We start from the raw sequence: 18,668 nt of genomic DNA, 5'->3' as shown, positions 1-18,668 counted from the left end.
GGGTAATAATACATTTAATTCTAAGTAAGTAGGAGAAAAATTTCAGATATACAACTAAAACTACGGAACAATGTAATTGTACAAGAGTATATATGTGTGTGTGTGTGTGTGTGTGTGTGTGTGTGTGTGTGCTTGTCAGGCGGCTCAGTGGTAAAGAATCTGCCTGCCAATGCTGGAGACGTGGGTTTGATCTCTGAAGAGGCAAACCAATTTGTTTGTAGCGTGCTTGTGAGCTAAGTCACTCAGTCATGTCTGACTCTTTGTGACCCATGGCCTGTAGCCCGCCAGGCTCCTCTGTCTATGGGATTCTCCAGGCAAGATTAATGGAGGGGGTTGCTATTTCCTTCTCCAGGGGATCTTCCCAACCCAAATCTTCTGTAGTAAAAAATCAAAAATGAAATAAAAGATACGACTTTTAAGACCTTTGAGTAATTGACCTTGATGCTCAAGGAGTTTTAAACTTTTTGATGTTGTTTATTAGCAGAAATTTCTCCCTCAAAGCAGAAAGAAAACAAAAATAAACCAACCTCCCCAAACCTTGCTAGCTAAACCATAGCACACTCGACTGCATTAGTCCCCGTCTCAGGCAATAGACATACATTCCACAGCTTATCTTTAGTACAATGCTTTACGTTAAATAATCAGTTTCTTTACTGTCAGTTTATGACTCATCATACTTCTAACCTTTACTTCAGGCTCATCTTAGCCCTACGTGTTTATTAATGTATGATTATTTCAGTTAAAAAAGCCTTTCCTCCTTTAGAATGAGATGTTTTGTGAAACAAAATTAGGTTAGAGTCTCACATCATAAAAGAAAAAGTAAATATTTGTCTATAAAAGTTATTTCACTTGGCATCTTATGGGAACAATGATGTTTCATTTTCTCCATTTATTCAAAGATCCTTCCTCTACAGACAGGCAGTATTCTTATCTCAGTTACTCACACTTTGAATCACAGCAACATATAAAAAGGGGTTCAGCAGTTTCCAAAATATGTGAATGAATAATACAAGACTAAAGGTCTGAGAATTCCAGCTGCCTCCAGTATAGCCTCAAAGGCTTCAATCTAAAACAATAGTCTGATCAGAAAGGGGGTCACGCTGTCCAGCAAACATGAGCTTTTCATTTTGTTCTGTTCTATGTGGTGGTATGAACATTGCCCCCGGAAAGTGACATGAATGATTAGACTCACACTACAAGCTATCGGAGTGTGTACATGAGAGTTAGCAAGCGTGCCAAAGAAGGGAGCCGAAGGAAGGGCCACCTTTCTTGTTCAGTTTACCTGGGTGGGTCTGAGTTGAACTCCTGGATGTCAACACACAATCCTTCACCCACCCTTCAGGCCTTTTACTTCTTACCAAGTCATAGATGAATTTGGTGGCGAAGTGGACAAAACAAACTGGGAGGGATAGGTGACATATTCCCAGAGTGTCTCCCCTGGACTATAGGGCCTTCCTGACGTTGATCGTTCCTGCTGTAGTCACTGAATTGGGTCTTTTCCTCTAGGTAGTGGGCCAAGCTATTTTTCTGCTTCCTAGTTATCCTATGGAAATTTTCCTAGTATGTATTTCTGAAATTTTGTTCTAAGTGATATAGTAGCTTATTTGCAATATGAATCCAAATGAATTGCCATAAAACTACTTAAAAAATATATTCTCAGAACCTTCAATGATTGATCCAACAGAGTGATTTTTATGGAGCTTTCAGGTGATATTTTAGGGAAAGGGCGTCAGGAAGCTCATTTCATGGGCAGCTCATCTATTCTTCTGTGCTCCATATATATCTTTTGTTTGTAAATGTCCTTCCTTGTTTGTGGCTATAATTCCTATTTATTTTCAAACCCGTTCTTCAAGCTATTTCCCCAGTTACCAAAACCTCATTGAATTTTGACCCACATGTACTAAATGAAGCCACCCTGAATTAACTACTTTTGCAGAGATAGGCTTTGTAAACCTTTTGTTATTCTATTGTGTTTCTGAGTTAATTCTTGAGTTGTGATGACCCTGTCTTTGTCAAAAAACAAAAAAGATCAAGGATGCATGAAAAGAGGATGAACTTCTCTGGTGGCTCAGTGGTCAAGAATCCATCTGCCAGTGCAGGAGACAGAAGAGATGCAGGTTCAATCTCTGGGTTCGGAAAATCCCCTGAAGGAGGAAATGGCAACCCATTTCAGTATACTTGCCTGTATAATCTCATGGATAGAAGATCTTTGTGGGCTACAGCCCATGGGGTCATAAGGGGTTGCAAAGAATCAGACACTACTTAGCATACACCTACCCCACCCACAATCCAGAATCCATCTTGCCAGTTTCGTATACCATCATGAACTTCACATGGCTCTCTACCTATTTTCAGTTCAATTCAATTCAGTCACTCAGTCGTGTCCAATTCTTTGCAACCCCATGAACCACAGCACACCAGGCCTCCCTGTCCATCACCAACTCCTGGAGTCCACTCAAACTCATGTCCATTGAGTTGGTGCTGCGATCCAACCATCTCATCCTCTGTTGTCCCCTTCTCCTTCTGCCCTCAATCTTTCCCAGCACCAGGGTCTTTTCAAATGAGTCAACTCTTTGCATCAAGTGGCCAAAGTATTGGAGTTTCAGCCTCAGCATCAGTCCCTCCAATGAACACCCAGGACTGATATCCTTTAGGATGGACTGGTCGGATCTCCTTGCAGTCCAAGGGACTCTCAAGAGTCTTCTCCAACACCACAGTTCAAGAGCATCAATTCTTCAGCACTCAGCTTTCTTAACAGTCCAACTCTCACATCCATACATGACCACAGGAAAAACCATAGCCTTGACTAGATGGACCTTTGTTGACAAAGTAATGTCTCTGCTTTTTAATATGCTGTCTAGGTTGGTCATAACTTTCCTTCCAAGGAGTAAGCATCTTTTAATTTCATGGCTGCAATCACCATCTGCAGTGATTTTGGAGCCCCCAAAAATAAAGTCTGATACTGTTTCCACTGTTTCCCCATCTATTTGCCATGAAGTGATGGGACTGGATGCCATGATCTTAGTTTTCTGAATGTTGAGCTTTAAGCCAACTTTTTCACTCTCCTCTTTCACCTTCATCAAGAGGCTCTTTAGTTCCTCTTCACTTTCTGCCTTAAGAGTGGTGTCATCTGCACATCTGAGGTGATTGATATTTCTCCCAGCAATCTTGATTCCAGCTTGTGCTTCTTCCAGCCCAGCGTTTCTCATGATGTACTCTGCATATAAGTTAAATAAGCAAGGTGACAATATACAGCCTTGACATACTCCTTTCCCTATTTGGAACCAGTCTGTTGTTCCATGCCCAGTTATAGGTATTGCTTCCTGACCTGCATACAGGTTTCTTGAGAGGCAGGTCAGGTGGTCTGGTATTCCCATCTCTTTCAGAATTTTCCACAGTTTATTGTGATCCACATAGTCAAAGGCTTTGGCCTAGTCAATAAAGCAGAAGTAGATGTGTTTCTGGAACTCTCTTGCTTTTTTGATGATCCAATGGATGTTGGCTATTTGATCTCTGGTTCCTCTGCCTTTTCTAAAACCAGCTTGAACATCTGGAATTTCATGGTTCACGTATTGGTGAAGCCTGGCTTGGAGAATTTTGAGCATTATTGTTCTAGCATGTGAGATGAGTGCAATTGTACAGTAGTTTGAGCGCTCTTTGGCATTGCCTTTCTTTGGGATTGGAATGAAAACTGACCTTTTCCAGTCCTGTGGTCACTGCTGAGTTTTCCAAATTTGCTGGCATATTGAGTGCAGCACTTTCACAGCATCATCTTTCAGGATTTGAAATAGCTCAACTGGAATTCCATCATCTCAACTAGCTTTGTTCATAGTGATGCCTCCTAAGTCCCACTTGACTTCACATTCCAGAATGTCTGGCTCTAGGTGAGTGTGAGTGATCACACCATCATGATTATCTGGGTCATGAAGATCTTCTTTGTACAGTTCTTCTGTGTATTCTTAAATTTTTAAGGAGTTCACAATAGAACCAATTGGGATGTACAGGATGTTTTTATCTTTTGGGGGGCTTATTTTTTGCCCTTTGATGTTTTTGACAAATGGAGTTTTTCTTTTTTCTCTTTTACTCTTTATCTGTGAAGAAGAAAGCTATCTAACTCTGTGAAGATTCAATGAGCCCCTTTTCTATGTTCAGCACTGTGCTTGGATACTTTTTCATATCTGTCATGACTTTCATATCCACTTATCCTCATGTAGAAAAATTCACAGTTTTAATAGAGAAAAAAACTTCAGAGTGTCATCTTTTGATACTCATGATTAATTGGATAAATCAAATGAAATAAAGTCACTTGTCCTACATTTCAGGTTATTATTTAGAAGAAGAAAGTAGACATGAGTACCCACCTGAATCTCTCTTCTATTATCTAGACCATTCTGTTGTCTCAGGCAAATGTGTGTATGTGTGTTTGTGTGTGTGTGTGTGTGAGAGAGAGAGAGGGATTGAAAACAACCAAAACCTATGATACACTCTCATCAGGCATTAACACAGAAAGAGAGTATATATTACTTTATTATTTTCTGTTAAGCTCTCCACTAGCTTAGTGGAGCGAACAAGAGATTTCGGACTGTACTATAAAATATTCTAAAACATTTTATTTACATTTGTTTCCCATGGACGGAGGAGCCTGGTAGGCTGCAGTCCATGGGGTCGCTAGGAGTCGGACATGACTGAGCGACTTCACTTTCACTTTTCACTTTCATGCCTTGGAGAAGGAAATGGCAACCCACTCCAATGTTCTTGCTTGGAGAATCACAGGGACTGGGGAGCCTGGTGGGCTGCCGTCTCTGGGGTCGCACAGAGTTGGACACCACTGAAGCAACATAGCAGCAGCAGCAGCAAGTGGTCTTATGTGGTCAGTGGCCAAATTTCCAATGAGTTTATGTTAGCAAAATGAGACAGGAGTATTCTTAGATCTCTGAGCCCTGCAGGCAGAAAAATGACTATTGTTTGCTAATTTACCTCAGAAGAGAAGACCAAGCTAGGTTTACAGGAAATTAAACAAAGACACACTGCCTCTTTCTGCTCCTGTATCACCAGAGTCTAACAACCATGGGTCTTTTTGATTGAATGGTGCTCTCTCTTCATCTACACCTACTTTTTTTGCTGTTGTTCTCTGTATTCCTACTTTCTTCTTACTCCATGATACATTAATGACAATTCAAGGGAAAAATAGCCTTCGAATGGAAAAAGGACAAAAATCTGCTTTCTTCAGGCAATGGATGTACTTTATAAATAGAAAATGTGAAATGAATAACTGATCGTGTTTTTAGTTTTGCATTTGGTGCTAGAAAAAATCAGAGTGAAATGTGTGGCTCCTTTTAATAATTGCATAGAATTCTAAAGGCACTAGAATCGAATATATTTCTATTGTACTGAGTCTCCGGTTAATCTCATCATTTCATTCTCTTTTGGCTTCCGATTTGCTTGTTTTCTTTTTCATTTCTCTTATTTTATTGCATGCATTTTAAAAGCCTCTTCAAATCCTCTTGTTGGAATTGGAAACTGAGGTGGAGGACTAGGAGAGAACAGGGAGGCACGTCAGTGCAGAGGAAAGAAAATGAAAGCAGAGACTTCCATTATGGCCAAGAGACTCTGTTTAATAATTTTTTGCATTATGCCTTTTGAAACTGCTTATTTCCTGCTTTTTTTTTGTTTGTTTCTGATTTCTGAAAATTTTACTTCAGCACATTTGTCTCCTCAGAAGTTTGTATGAAAAAACATGTTTTTTCTTGATTCCCATATTCTGTGATAGATAACACTGATGTACTATAGAAAAATATGATGCTAAATCCTCTGATGTATGTAAACCATTGTCATTGAATGAAATATTCTTATCTGTGACTTTAGATTTTTATTTCCTGAAATATTGATTTTCATCTCTTTAGACCGAATTACTTGAAAAACAGTATTAGAACATCTACCTCAGCCTTTGCTTTCATAGATAACAATGTTTTATTTTTATTCTAAAGGACTGGTTTTTAAAATTTAGAAACACTTTAGCTTTCAAGTTTGAGAGTGCTAAGAGAAAAGGAAATTCTCTTATTTTAGAATCTGAAAGTTTTGGACATAAAAAATAATCAAATGTGTTACCACTAATATCAAATTATGATATATCCCTAGGCATTTCTTTAATATTGAAGGAACAACAAGGAAAACTTCAAAATATAATAAAACAGTTCTATCAATGTCAATATTAGAAAATTGCTTTTTGAAGAAGCTCAAGCATATGCTGTAGAATATACATTTTTAGAGTATAGACTATCAGTAGAATTATTGTCTACTGCACTGAGTGCAGCAGACATAAAAATTTTGGTGATGATATTGTGATATAACCACTCAATGCAAGTATAATATGAAAGACAGCATGAACAGAAAAATTTAAAACCATAATAGATTATCCATTCAGCATAGAATCCAGCATAGAATTACTGGGCACCAGTAAATGAAACTGAATACAGGAAAAAGGGCTTGGGTTATTTTATTTTTTTATGGTAAGATGAAACAAATTTTTTACAGGAACCAATGGCTTTTGAAGTAAAAGTGAACATGGAATATTCCTTTTTGCCTTGTCATTCGGTTGTCAAATTGAGAAGAACTTTGGTCATAGAAAGTCATGGAGTGATGAGAAGTGAGATCTGAGAGGGGCTTTGAGGGCTACATCATTTGATCACCTTCTTTTATGATGGAAGAAACTAAGCATAGAGAGATGTACAAATGTTTGAGACCTTTTCTCTGCCCTTCCCTAGGCTCCATTTAAAACTGAAATGACCTTCTGTGCAGTAACTGCATTGTGTGCCATGTGTATTTCTGGATGTGCATTGCTGATATACTCAGCCACTATGTAGCTAAAGTGAGGTAGGCATGCAAAGGTTTTTAATCTTCTTTTCAAAGATGCCCATGCTGGGAGTGTACTGGGAATTTTGAGATATTTTCTCATTATACTGAATGTGGTAACAGAACCATATATTTTAAGGAGAACCAAGTTTGCTCCTTTTCCTTTGTTTTACTCTCCTACAATCCATGATTTAAGCCTATCAATTCCATGTAGTTGACTTACAACCTCTCTCTCAAGTTCCATCACTATGTTTCCAGGTTTTTTGGGGGACATCTGTAATTTTCTCAAGTGCAGTGTCTCAGTTCAGTTCACTTCAGTGGCTCAGTCATGTCTGACCCTTTGCAACTCCATGAATCACAGCACACCAGACCTCCCTGTCCATCACCAACTCCGGGAGTTCACTCAGACTCAAGTCCATCGAGGCAGTGATGCCATCCAGCCATCTCATCCTCTGTCCTCCACTTCTCCTCCTGCCCCCAACCCCTCCCAGCATCAGGGTCTTTTCCAATGAGTCAACTCTTCGCGTGAGGTGGCCAAAGTACTGGAGTTTCAGCTTTAGCATCATTCCTTCCAAAATACATCCAGGACTGATCTCCTTCAGAATGGACTGGTTGGATCTCCTTGCAGTCCAAGGGACTCTCAAGAGTCTTCTCCAACACCACAGTTCAAAAGCATCAATTCTTCGGCACTCAGCCTTCTTCACAGTCCAACTCTCACATCCATACATGACCACTGGAAAAACCATACCCTTGACTAGATGAACCTTTGTTGGCAAAGTAATGTCTCTGCTTTTTAATATGCTATCTAGGTTGGTCATAACTTTCCTTCCAAGGAGTAAGCATCTTTTAATTTCATGGCTGCAATCACCATCTGCAGTGATTTTGGAGCCCAGAAAAATAAATTCTGACACTGTTTCCACTGTTTCCCCATCTATTTGCCATGAAGTGATGGGACTGGATGCCATGATCTTAGTTTTCTGAATTTTGAGCTTTAAGCCAACTTTTTCAGTCTCCTCTTTCACCTTCATCAAGAGGCTTTTGAGTTCCTCTTCACTTTCTGCCATAAGGGTGGTGTCATCTGCATATCTGAGGTTATTGATATTTCTCCCGGAAATCTTGATTCCAGCTTGTGTTTCTTCCAGCCCAGAGTTTCTCATGATGTACTCTGCATATAAGTTAAATAAACAGGGTGACAATATACAACCTTGACGTACTCCTTTCCCAATTTGGAACCAGTGTGTTGTTCCATGTCCAGTTCTAACTGTTGCTTCCTGACCTGCATATAGGTTTCTCAAGGTCAGGTGGTCTGGTATTTCCATCTCTTGAAGAATTTTCCACAGTTTATTGGGATCCACACAGTTAAAGGCTTTGGCATAGTCAATAAAGCAGAAGTAGATGTTTTTCTGGAACTCTCTTGCTTTTTCCATGATCCAGTGGATGTTGGCAATTTGATCTCTGGTTCCTCTGCCTTTTCTAAAACCAGCTTGAATATCTGGAAGTTCACGGTTCAAGTATTGCTGAAGCAATGTCTCAAAGGGTGCTTATTCTTTCTTATGTACTACAAACACCACGACCATCGCCATCATAATAATCAGTGATAGCAAAATAACCAATAACATCACTGAAGAAGATGTAATCAGTGGAGAGCTGAGATAATTAGAAAGGCAAAAGCTAATTATATTTTTAGAAATAGGGAGTAAAGGAGGAAGGGTAAAATAGAACTCACAAATTTCAGCATGCAAGAATGGATAGATAGTAATATCATTATTTAGCAGAGAAGGAGAAGAAGAAAAGGAGATTTGGTTTTGATAAAGAGTTCAATTTTGAGTGTATTATGTCATGTAACAAAAGAAACATGACTATTATACCTGAATATATGTTTGCAGTTCAGCTGGGCAATTTATTTATAAGTCATCAAGCTCTAGATGGTATTTCCAATCATGCAAGTGGATGAAATTGCCTTTCTGTATGATGAAAAATGTGAAGAATGTTGAAGGCAGAGAAGAACAAAGTTTCATAAAGGGACAGAAAAGAAGAGAGGGAGAGAGGAAGGGAGAGAAGGAGAGAGGATATGAAGATGTTATATAATGATACAATACTTCAGGATGTGAATGAGAAAGAAATGAATTTTTAAAATGTCAGAGCCAGAAGCTAGTCTGTGGAAAAGTCTTCTAATCAGAGGACACAATTTTGTAAATCAGGGATTTGATTTTTATCAATATCCAAGAAAATGGCTCTTTTCCATTATTATTATATTTGATTATACAACATAAAATGCATTTATTCATAGACTATAATATTGATGTCAATTGTTTGAAATAGAATTTATCAGAATTCTTGCTTCTGAAAGAACAAGTTTGTAGCAATACCACCGCTATGAGTAGGTCTATATGTGAACTCATATATTTTATATAGTTGAATATACTAAATCACATTTATACCTAATTTCCTTATAAATCTTATAGCTCATATAAGAAAGAAATTTGATAGAAATTTCCCCAAATTTAACAATATTAAAAATTTACATTACAATTTCTATATAAACTTGTAGAATGGGAAGACATTTTTCTATAGTCTTAATAAAAATAAATTTTGATCAACAAAGCTAGAGAAAAATTAAATTATTTTTCTACTTTCCTATAGAAAATGATAAGGCAAAATTGTCAAAAACTTTAAAATATCTACCAACCTATGAATGATATATAACATGTCATCATTTTAATTAAAATTTTAATGATTATAGGTTGAAATAATTTAATGTATTCCTTGATGAGTCATATTGCTTCTGTATTAATTTGTTTTTACTCTTTGCCCATTTTTTAAATCATGTTTTTCTTATTGACTTGTTAGAGATTAAAATGGATACTGTAAATATTTTTTTCAGGCTGCTAGTGTTTAATTTTATTCATCATGGTTTTCTGTTTCTTAAAACTGTCAAATTTAACTCCTGTATGGTGTGTGTATGTATGTGTTTTGCATCTATTTTTCATAAAGACTTTTCTTATTATGTGGTTGTTGAAACATTTTTTGAAATTTCCTTTTAATAATTTAAAAATATAGATTTTCTTCAGAATGTATTTTTGATTTTTTAAAAAATGCAGTGCTTGCTTATTGTAAAAATAAATAATATAGAAAAGCACAAAGGAAACAAAATGGAATGCTATAATCTAGAGATAGTGTTTTGGCTAACATCCTTCTAAACTTCTTATACATGAGAAGAGTAACATTCATTTGTAGTGGCTACTGGCCTGGCGTTGCACTAAGCAAATTTATAACATTGAGGGGAGAGGCACTTTATCATCCCCATTTTACAGATGAGCAAACTAAGCCTCAGAGATCCGATACTTTACTCAAAGTTATAAAGCCCGTAAGTGACAGAACTGGAGTTACTGTTCACCGGGTCTGTTCACTCACCCATGCTGCCTCCCTGTAACACATAGAGAATTCCTCAGGTAGAATTTGAGTCTTGCAGCTCTTCCAAGCCCAGCACATAGGAGACACTAAAAAAATGCTTATTTTATTTGGTTATCTAAAAAATGTATTTGATCTGTACCAAAAAAACAGCTGAACATAACTTTATCCTTGGGATGAAAAATGACAGTTCCTCTCCTCCTGTCACATTTCTATTGTTCATGGGGTCATTTTCAGCATTTGTCACTTCCCTCTGAATTTATAATTTGAGAGTAAAGTTATCAGTAACCCTTAACACTACTGATCTTGCTGTTTCATCATTTACTCTTTTCAAAAGGAGTAACTTATCCAGTTTATGTGTTTAGAATAAAGAGTTGCTCATGTACAGCTCTGCCACTTTTCCTCTCTCTCTCTGAAATTCAACTGCTAAAAGGGAACATGTTATATTCCACTGATACAGGTTCCAAATTGTAAAGGGGCTGGTCCCCACACGGGGAGGTTGCCAGTGGGCCAGGCCTGTGGGATACCATATTTCATTCTGGGTTTATAATTAAGAAGCCATTATTATTGCATAACTATGTCACAGCAGCTAAGTATTTTTCAGTAATAATGTTGTGAGCTATCTCTCAGTTGGTTCAAACAGCAGAGAAAGTAGGAGTGACGTTTAGTAGGACTGTTTAAACATTCATATTGCCTACTGGGAGCTTATCTATAATTTTCAAAAATTTATTTCACTGATTTATTGATTTTTAACTTGTGCTCCAAAATCACTGCAGATGGTGATTGCAGCCATGAAATTTAAAGATGCTTACTCCTTGGAAGGAAAGTTATGACCAACCTAGATAGCATATTCAAAAGCAGAGACATTACTTTGCCAACAAAGGTTCGTCTAGTCAAGGCTATGATTTTTCCAGTGGTCATGTATGGATTTGAGAGTTGGACTGTGAAGAAGGCTGAGCGCCGAAGAATTGATGCTTTTGAACTGTGGTGTTGGAGAAGACTCTTGAGAGTCCCTTGGACTGCAAGGAGATCCAACCAGTCCATTCTGAAGGAGATCAGCCCTGGGATTTCTTTGGAAGGAATGATGCTAAAGCTGAAACTCCAGTACTTTGGCCACCTCATGTGAAGAGTTGACTCATTGGAAAAGACTCTGATGCTGGGAGGGATTGGGGGCAGGAGGAAAAGGGGACCACAGAGGATGAGATGGCTGGGTGGCATCACCAACTCGATGGACATGAGTTTGAGTGAACTCTGGGAGATGGTGATGGACAGGGAGCCCTGCCGTGCTGCAATTCATGGGGTCGCAAAGAGTAGGACACGACTGAGCAACTGAACTGAAGTGAAATGAACTTGTGTTCTAAAAAAAAAAAAAAAAAGATTTCTGAAAGGTGGAATAAAGGGGCCAAAGTAAAATCTTGTGCCTGTTTTCAGTCATCTTAAAAATGAAAGATTATTTTGTATTCACTTTGAGTATGTAATAAAGGCAAATCTTGTGCTATTTATGAACTTGAGAATAAATTTCAACCTTTTGTAAAGCTTGCACATGAAATCTTCATGCTATGTAATATATGTGTGGATTGTATTAGGATTACCTGTTTTGTTGTTTTTCTGTAAGTTTGTGGAGTATAGCGAACAGACTCAATCTGTACTCTGCGAAGTGTCTATCTGAACGACAGGATCAATTCTCCTGACCCCAAAGCCCAGATCTGTATAATTTCTTTAAATTTGAAATTCCCATTCATCTCATGTTTTTAAAGTATTCCCTACTCCTTAAGAACAAATCAAAAATAAATGATACCTCCCCATCCCATGTCATCTTATCATTCCCTCATTGATCACCATTTTTTCCCCCTCCCCTATTGCCAAAGGAAAAGATCAGATGCCATGTTAAAGTAGTGAGGCTGAATGATAGAAAGAAAAGAAGCCCCTGACAGATTTCAGGAAGCAAGTCTAGTTATTGACAGCTGGGTTGTGATATTTCTTTGTGGAACACAATTCTATAGAATATCAGCCTCAGAGGAGGCTTCATGATTGATTGTGATACAATAAGACAAAAACAGGTGGATTCTATAATCATGCCTGGTTAGAGATAAAACCAAAATCATTCAAAAAAACCATAAAAAAGGCAGACATCTCCCTTTCCTGGTTAACATTAAGTGACAATTTCTTATTAGTCAGTGATAACTCTAGCTCTACTCTGTTAATTCTGCCTCCTATATTAAAAAAATCTTTGATGCCCATGTGTCAAACTCCTCTTGTTCTGAGACAGCATCCTATCCAGACAGAACTCTGCTTTCTTGAAACCTCTTCCAAATCACCAAACAAAAATTAAAATCCCTGTGATTTTGCTGCAGCAAAATTAATGTCTAATTTCATTTGCCTCTAGGTATACTCCCAGTGGCTTTTGGCTGGTAGGCGTTGATAGTAGAGTGTGCTCCAATCAGGAGGGATCAGCAGCAGGCCAACAGCAATCAGCAATTGGGGGAAGCCTTAGGAATCTTCCAGTGATGTCCATGGATCGGCTACAGGCTACTTGGAGGGCATGGTAGCTACAACAGCTGTCTGCACCCTTGCAATCTTGGCAAATACATTTACCCAGTGTCTGCAGCAGGCAGAATCCATTCTTGGTGGACCTGGGGGCTTTGAGAGCTCACATTGGATACTATCTCAGCTTTTTTCAGGGCTCCTCGCTTCTCTCAGAGCCTACGATCATGCACTGCTTCCTTAGCTGCATCCTCAGTGCTCCTGAGGTTAACTCCTCTCATCTGTGATGCGTTCCATCCCTACAGGGACTGTTCAATGTGCATCTTTAGGTCTAGATGTCCCCAAAGCAAAGACCTACTTGCCCAATTGTAGTCATCTGGTTTATATTTATCAGGTTTATTTTCAATATCTTTCAGAGATATTTTGAACTTAAAAATGATTATCTGGGGCTTCCCTGGAGGACAAGTGGTTAAGACTTTGCCTTGCAATGCATGATCCCTGACTGGAGACCTAAGATCCCACATTCCTTGAGGCCAAAAAATCAAAACATAAAACAGAAGCAATACACAAAAAATTCAATGAAGACTTTAAAAATGGTCCACTTGGGGGAAAAAAAGGTAAAATGACTATCTGATGTTCTTTTAATTAAAATCTTAAGTGTTAGGAGCTTAAGAAACAAAAATCTTACCTTCCATGGTAAGACTATACATTTGTGGCAATTTTCCAGTCATACCAATTGTTTACTTAATGTTAAGAGCAAGACCAACCCTATTTAAATGCTGTGCCAAGAGTGAGTAACTAAAACTACCTTGATTTTGTTCACTTTCTCCAAATTTGACTTCTTAATCACGTTAGGAGTAAGATACTTCAGCATAGCATAGTAGAAAGAATATTGGATTTTGAAATAGGATACACAGGTCTGAGGGTCTTCTCTGGTAGCTCAGCTGGTGAAAAATCCACCTACAATGCAGGAGATCCTGGTTCAACTGCTGGATCGGGAAGTCCTCTGGAGAAAGGATAGGCTACTCACTCCAGTATTCTTGGGCTTCCCTTGTGGCTCAGATGGTAAAGAATCTGCCTGAAGTGCAGGAGACCTGGGTTTGATCCCTGGGTTGGGAAGATCTCCTGGAGGAGGGCTTGGCAACCTACTCTAGTGTTCTTACCTGGAGAATCCCATGGGTAGAGGAGCCTGAAGGGCTGCAGTCCATGGGATCGCAGAGTCTGACACGACTGAGCGACTAAGCAAAGCATAGAAAACAGATCTGAGCACCACGTCTTGTGACCTGGGGAAAGTGGCTGAACTTCAGTTCTCACAGCTGTAAAGAGGTGATTATATTATCACTAACAATAACCATTAAAACAAATTAAATTATGATGGTGACGTGTTATTTTTTGAGTATTATAATTATAGCCAGTATTTACTGAATGGTTACTCTGGGTTAGGTATGGCTGTAAGCAGTTAACTTGAATTTTCTTAATCTTTGTAACAGACTTATAAGTTGCACATTATCACTTCTTTTGTCGATGAATAAGCCAACTTTTATGAAGCTTAAATAACTCTCAAGAATAGCTGTGGCAGAGGCAGAATTTAAATCTATATGTGTTATAGTTTATGCTCTTTGTTACATTACACTGCACAGAATGTACCATGTGATATAAGTTTTTTATGTGAGAAATAATAACTTTTATAAACTACAGTAAGGCTTCAGTTCAGTTCAGTTCAGTTGCTCAGTCATGTCCGACTCTTTGCAACCCCATGAACTGCAGCATGTCAGGTCTCCCTGTCCATCACCAACTCCCAGAGTTTACCCAAACTCATGTCCATCGAGTTGGTGATGCCATCCAGCCATCTGATCCTCTGTTGTCCCCTTCTCCTCCTGCCCCCAATCTCTGCCAGCAATGAGTCAACTCTTCCCATGAGGAGGTCAAAGTACAACTTCTATATATCTTTGTGTAAACTGATGCTCACAAAAATCTTACTAGTATCTAAAACAACTATGACCATTATCTGTACTTTTTAAAATGAAATTTCTTTTTTAAAAATGTTAATTTTTAATATTGTATCTTTTAAAAAATTTTTGGCCACACTACGTGGCATGTGGAATCCTAGTTCCCTGACCAGGGATCAAACCCAGGGCCTCTGCATTGGAAGTGTGGAGTCCTAACCACTGGACCACCAGGGAAGCCCTTATCCTTATTTTAAAGGGAATTGAGCTTTAGAACAGTTGTCAAGGATAAAAAAAGCTTAATGTTGTATACTTGAAATATTTGGGTGCTTGTTGCTATGCAAGTATAATGCCTGGATAGTTTGAATTTTTTTACTGGCAGTGTGTGTATGTGTCCTGTAGATAGAACCATTTACTGCGTTTAATATTAGCACAACATGTTGGAGAGAATTATACATTAGGATACTGTGTAGGAAGTTGAAATAAGAACGTTCTCATTGCTCCTGAGTTTTGCACCAGAGATTTAATTAAGATCTGTGAAGACTCAATTTAAAATTCCATTTGTCAGAACTGTTGATGAGCATTCCCTGTTTATCCCCTTTAATGTGTCATAGCACCTGCTGATATCTAAATATTTTGGCATTCAATTAATTTCTGCAACAGTAGCTGTCCAAAATCTTTTAGGACCAATTGAAGGAAATATGAAGGTAATGCAATTAGTGCCTGGAGATCTTGGCTTATGTAAAACTGTGTATTTATAATAACTGTTTTCCACCCAAAAAGTATATAATCCTTTATAATTTAACTATCATATTGACCTGGGATTTTTATTGGAAACAAAAAACAATGTGTTGACATCTTTTAAAAAGTATTTTCAGGCAGAGAGATTTTTGGTATTTTTCCTTCCCCTGTAGAGAATTCAACAGCACTTGTTAGGAGAAAATATAAATCATGAATAGACTAGTTATTTGGCAAAGCAGATAAGTCCCATTAATTTTTAAAATTTGAAATTTTAGGCTTGTAGTGCACCAAGAGCTATTAAATCAATATAGAATTATCTTTCAACTGGGACTAAAATCACTTGGGGCTAACAACCTTTTTAGTCACAGATTAATGTATGTAACAGCATTTTAAATAGGGAAACTGCAAACATGATCTTGAATTATCTTTTGGTGAAAAAGCTCTTTAATGCAGTATTTTATCACTTTTCAGGATTATCTATTACTTTTGAAAATTTCTCCTCTTTTATTTTTGTTTTTTGTATTTTTCCTTATACCATTGTACATTCATTTTTTTTTAGAATCTGAGGAATATAAAAAGTAAAATACAAATCACCATAAGTTTAACAGGTAGAGACAAACTTTGATAACATTTCATGTTTAACACTCTATGATCAAAGTCATATATTTCACATTTCTTCTAGCTTAAATACTTATATTGGACTTTATGTATGAACTAGAATATCAAGCATTATAGCATGTTTTTAATTTTCATAGCTACATTTATATTTTCAAATTAACTTCTTTCATCATAAAACCCTCTGTCAACACTGAGTCAAACATGCATTTATTTAACACCTTTTTATTTTTGCCAAGTACTGTGCTGGGCAGTGGTTCTTGACTGAAACGTGTGTTGGAGGGGCATTCAGTATGGTGAGAGACCAGAAACAAGTGTTTTCCAAACAGTATGTGAGTTTTTATGGCACAGTAGCTGGTGATGTGGCAATGTTGAAAGAAGTATCTCACCTGTATTCAGGCTTTAGAAAAGTTACAATTATTCAACATTTGTTTCATCACATGTAGAGTGCCCAGGGAAGTATTAAATTTGCTTCTCGAGTCGCCTGTCTGGCTCAGTCTGTCAAGGATTTTGTCTCTGATTGTGGCAGGAAGGGTTTAGTAGAAGACAGACTGTAAATAAGTCTGTCTATTGTTTGTTTTTCAGAAATAAATGTAAATCTAGTTGTTTTCCAGTTAATCTGTTTCCCAGAAACAATTACAAACCTATGTTAAATGCATTTAATTTAGAAATTTTACTACCATTTTGGGCTTCCCAGGTGGCGATAGTGGTTAAAAACCTCCTTGCCAATGCAGCAGATATAAGAGACACAGGTCTAATCTCTGGGTTGGGAAGATCCCCTGGAGAAGGGCATGGTAACTCACTCCAGTATTCTTGCCTGGAGAATCCCATGGACAGAGGAGTCTGGTGGGCTACGGTCCATAGCGTCCAGAATCTGACATGACTGAAGAGACTTAGCACACACGCATTATCATTTTAGTTGTTCAGCTACTCAGTCATGTCCAACTCTTTGCGACCCCATGGACTACAGCGTGCCAGGCTTTCCTGTCCATCACCATCTCCCAGAGCTTGCTCAAACTCATGTCCATTGAGTCAGTGATGCTATCTAACCATCTCATCCTCTGTCATCCCCTTCTCCTCCTGCTTCCAATATTTCCCAGCATTATGATTTCTTCTAATGAGTTGGCTCTTCGCATCAGGTGGCCAAAATATTGGAGCTTCAGCTTCAGCATCAGCCCTTCCAATGAATAATCAAGATTGATTTCCTTTAGAATTGACTGGTTTGATCTCCTTGCAGTCCAAGGGACTCTCAAGAGTCTTCTCCAACACCACAGTTCAAAAGCATCAATTCTTTGGTGATCAGACTCTCACATCCATACATGACTATTGGAAAAACCATAACTTTGAATAGATGGACCTTGTAGGAAAAGTAATGTCTCTGCTTTTTAATGTGCTGAGTAGGTTTGTCATAGTTTTTCTTCCAAGGAGCAAGCATCATTTAATTTCATGGCTATAGCCACCATCTACAGTGAGTTTGAAGTTCAAGAAAATAGTCTGTCATTGTTTCCATTGTTTCCCCATCTATTGGCTATGAAGTAATGGGACCAGACGCCATGATGTTCGTTTTTTGAATGTTGAGTTTTAAGCCAGTTTTTTCACTCTCCTCTTCACCTTTATCAAGATGCTCTTTAGTTCCTCTTAACTTTCTGCCGTAAGAGTGGTATCATCTGCATATCTGAGGTTATTGATATTTCTCCCAGCAATCTTGATTCCAGCTTGTGCTTCATCCAGCCTGGCACTCCACATGATGTACTCTGCATATAAGTTAAATAAACAGGGTGACACTATACAGCCTTGACGTACTCCTTTCCCAATTTGGAACCAGAATGTTTTTCCATGTCCAGTTCTAACTGTTGCTTCTTGTTCTGCATATAGATTTCTCAGGATGTGGGTATGGTGGTCTGGTATTCCCATCTTTTTAAGAATTTTCCAAGGTTTGTTATGATCAACACAGTCAAAGGCTTTAGAATAGCCATGGAAGCAGAACTAGATGTCCTTGAATTCTCTTGCCTTTTCTATCATCCAAAGAATGTTGCCAATTTGATTGCTGCTTCCTCTTCCTTTTCCAAATCCAGCCTGAACATCTGGAAGTTCATGGGTCATGTACTGTTGAAGCCTGGCTTGGAGAATTTTGAGCATTACTTTGCTAGTGTGAGAGATGAGCACAATTGTGCAGTAGTTTGAACATTCTTTGGCAGTGCCCTTCTTTGGGATTAGAAAGATAGGATTCCAGTCCTGTGGCCACTGCTGAGTTTTCCAAATTTGCTGGCATATTTCATTTTACTGATAGTGGATAATTATCCTTTTTACCAGTTTATTTTCTGCTCTATGAAGTGGACTTCCGTTTCTTGGCCAAACTTTGTGCTTTTAAACATCTGTGAAATGGTAAGTCCATAGCAGAGGCCAGAAAAGTCCCTTTAGTCACCTAGTGTGACCTCTCACACGACACAACCCTAAGATAAGTCTGAATTTCTTAGTCTCACATTATCTTGAGATTTCTCTTCTTCCATGTCCTGGGAGGAGCCTCACTACTGTTGTTCTAATATCGTAGCTACGGTCATCTCCTTTCTTCTCCTGGGGAGTCATACATCCATTGGTTTTTCAGGAGGAAAAAAATCT

The 18,668-nt window shown here is 38.2% G+C and overlaps 1 protein-coding gene across 1 annotated transcript in view; it reads right to left on the bottom strand.

The window, feature by feature from the left end:
* OPRM1 (opioid receptor mu 1) overlaps positions 1–18,668 on the bottom strand; it is a 58,050-nt gene that overhangs the window by 20,380 nt on the left and 19,002 nt on the right. The window lies entirely within an intron of this gene.

This window comes from Bos indicus x Bos taurus, chromosome 9, assembly GCF_003369695.1.
Source record: "Bos indicus x Bos taurus breed Angus x Brahman F1 hybrid chromosome 9, Bos_hybrid_MaternalHap_v2.0, whole genome shotgun sequence".
In the NCBI taxonomy this organism is placed as follows: domain Eukaryota; kingdom Metazoa; phylum Chordata; class Mammalia; order Artiodactyla; family Bovidae; genus Bos; species Bos indicus x Bos taurus.
The sequence above is the reverse complement of the archived record's forward strand: the minus strand, read 5'-3'. Positions and strand labels throughout refer to the sequence as shown.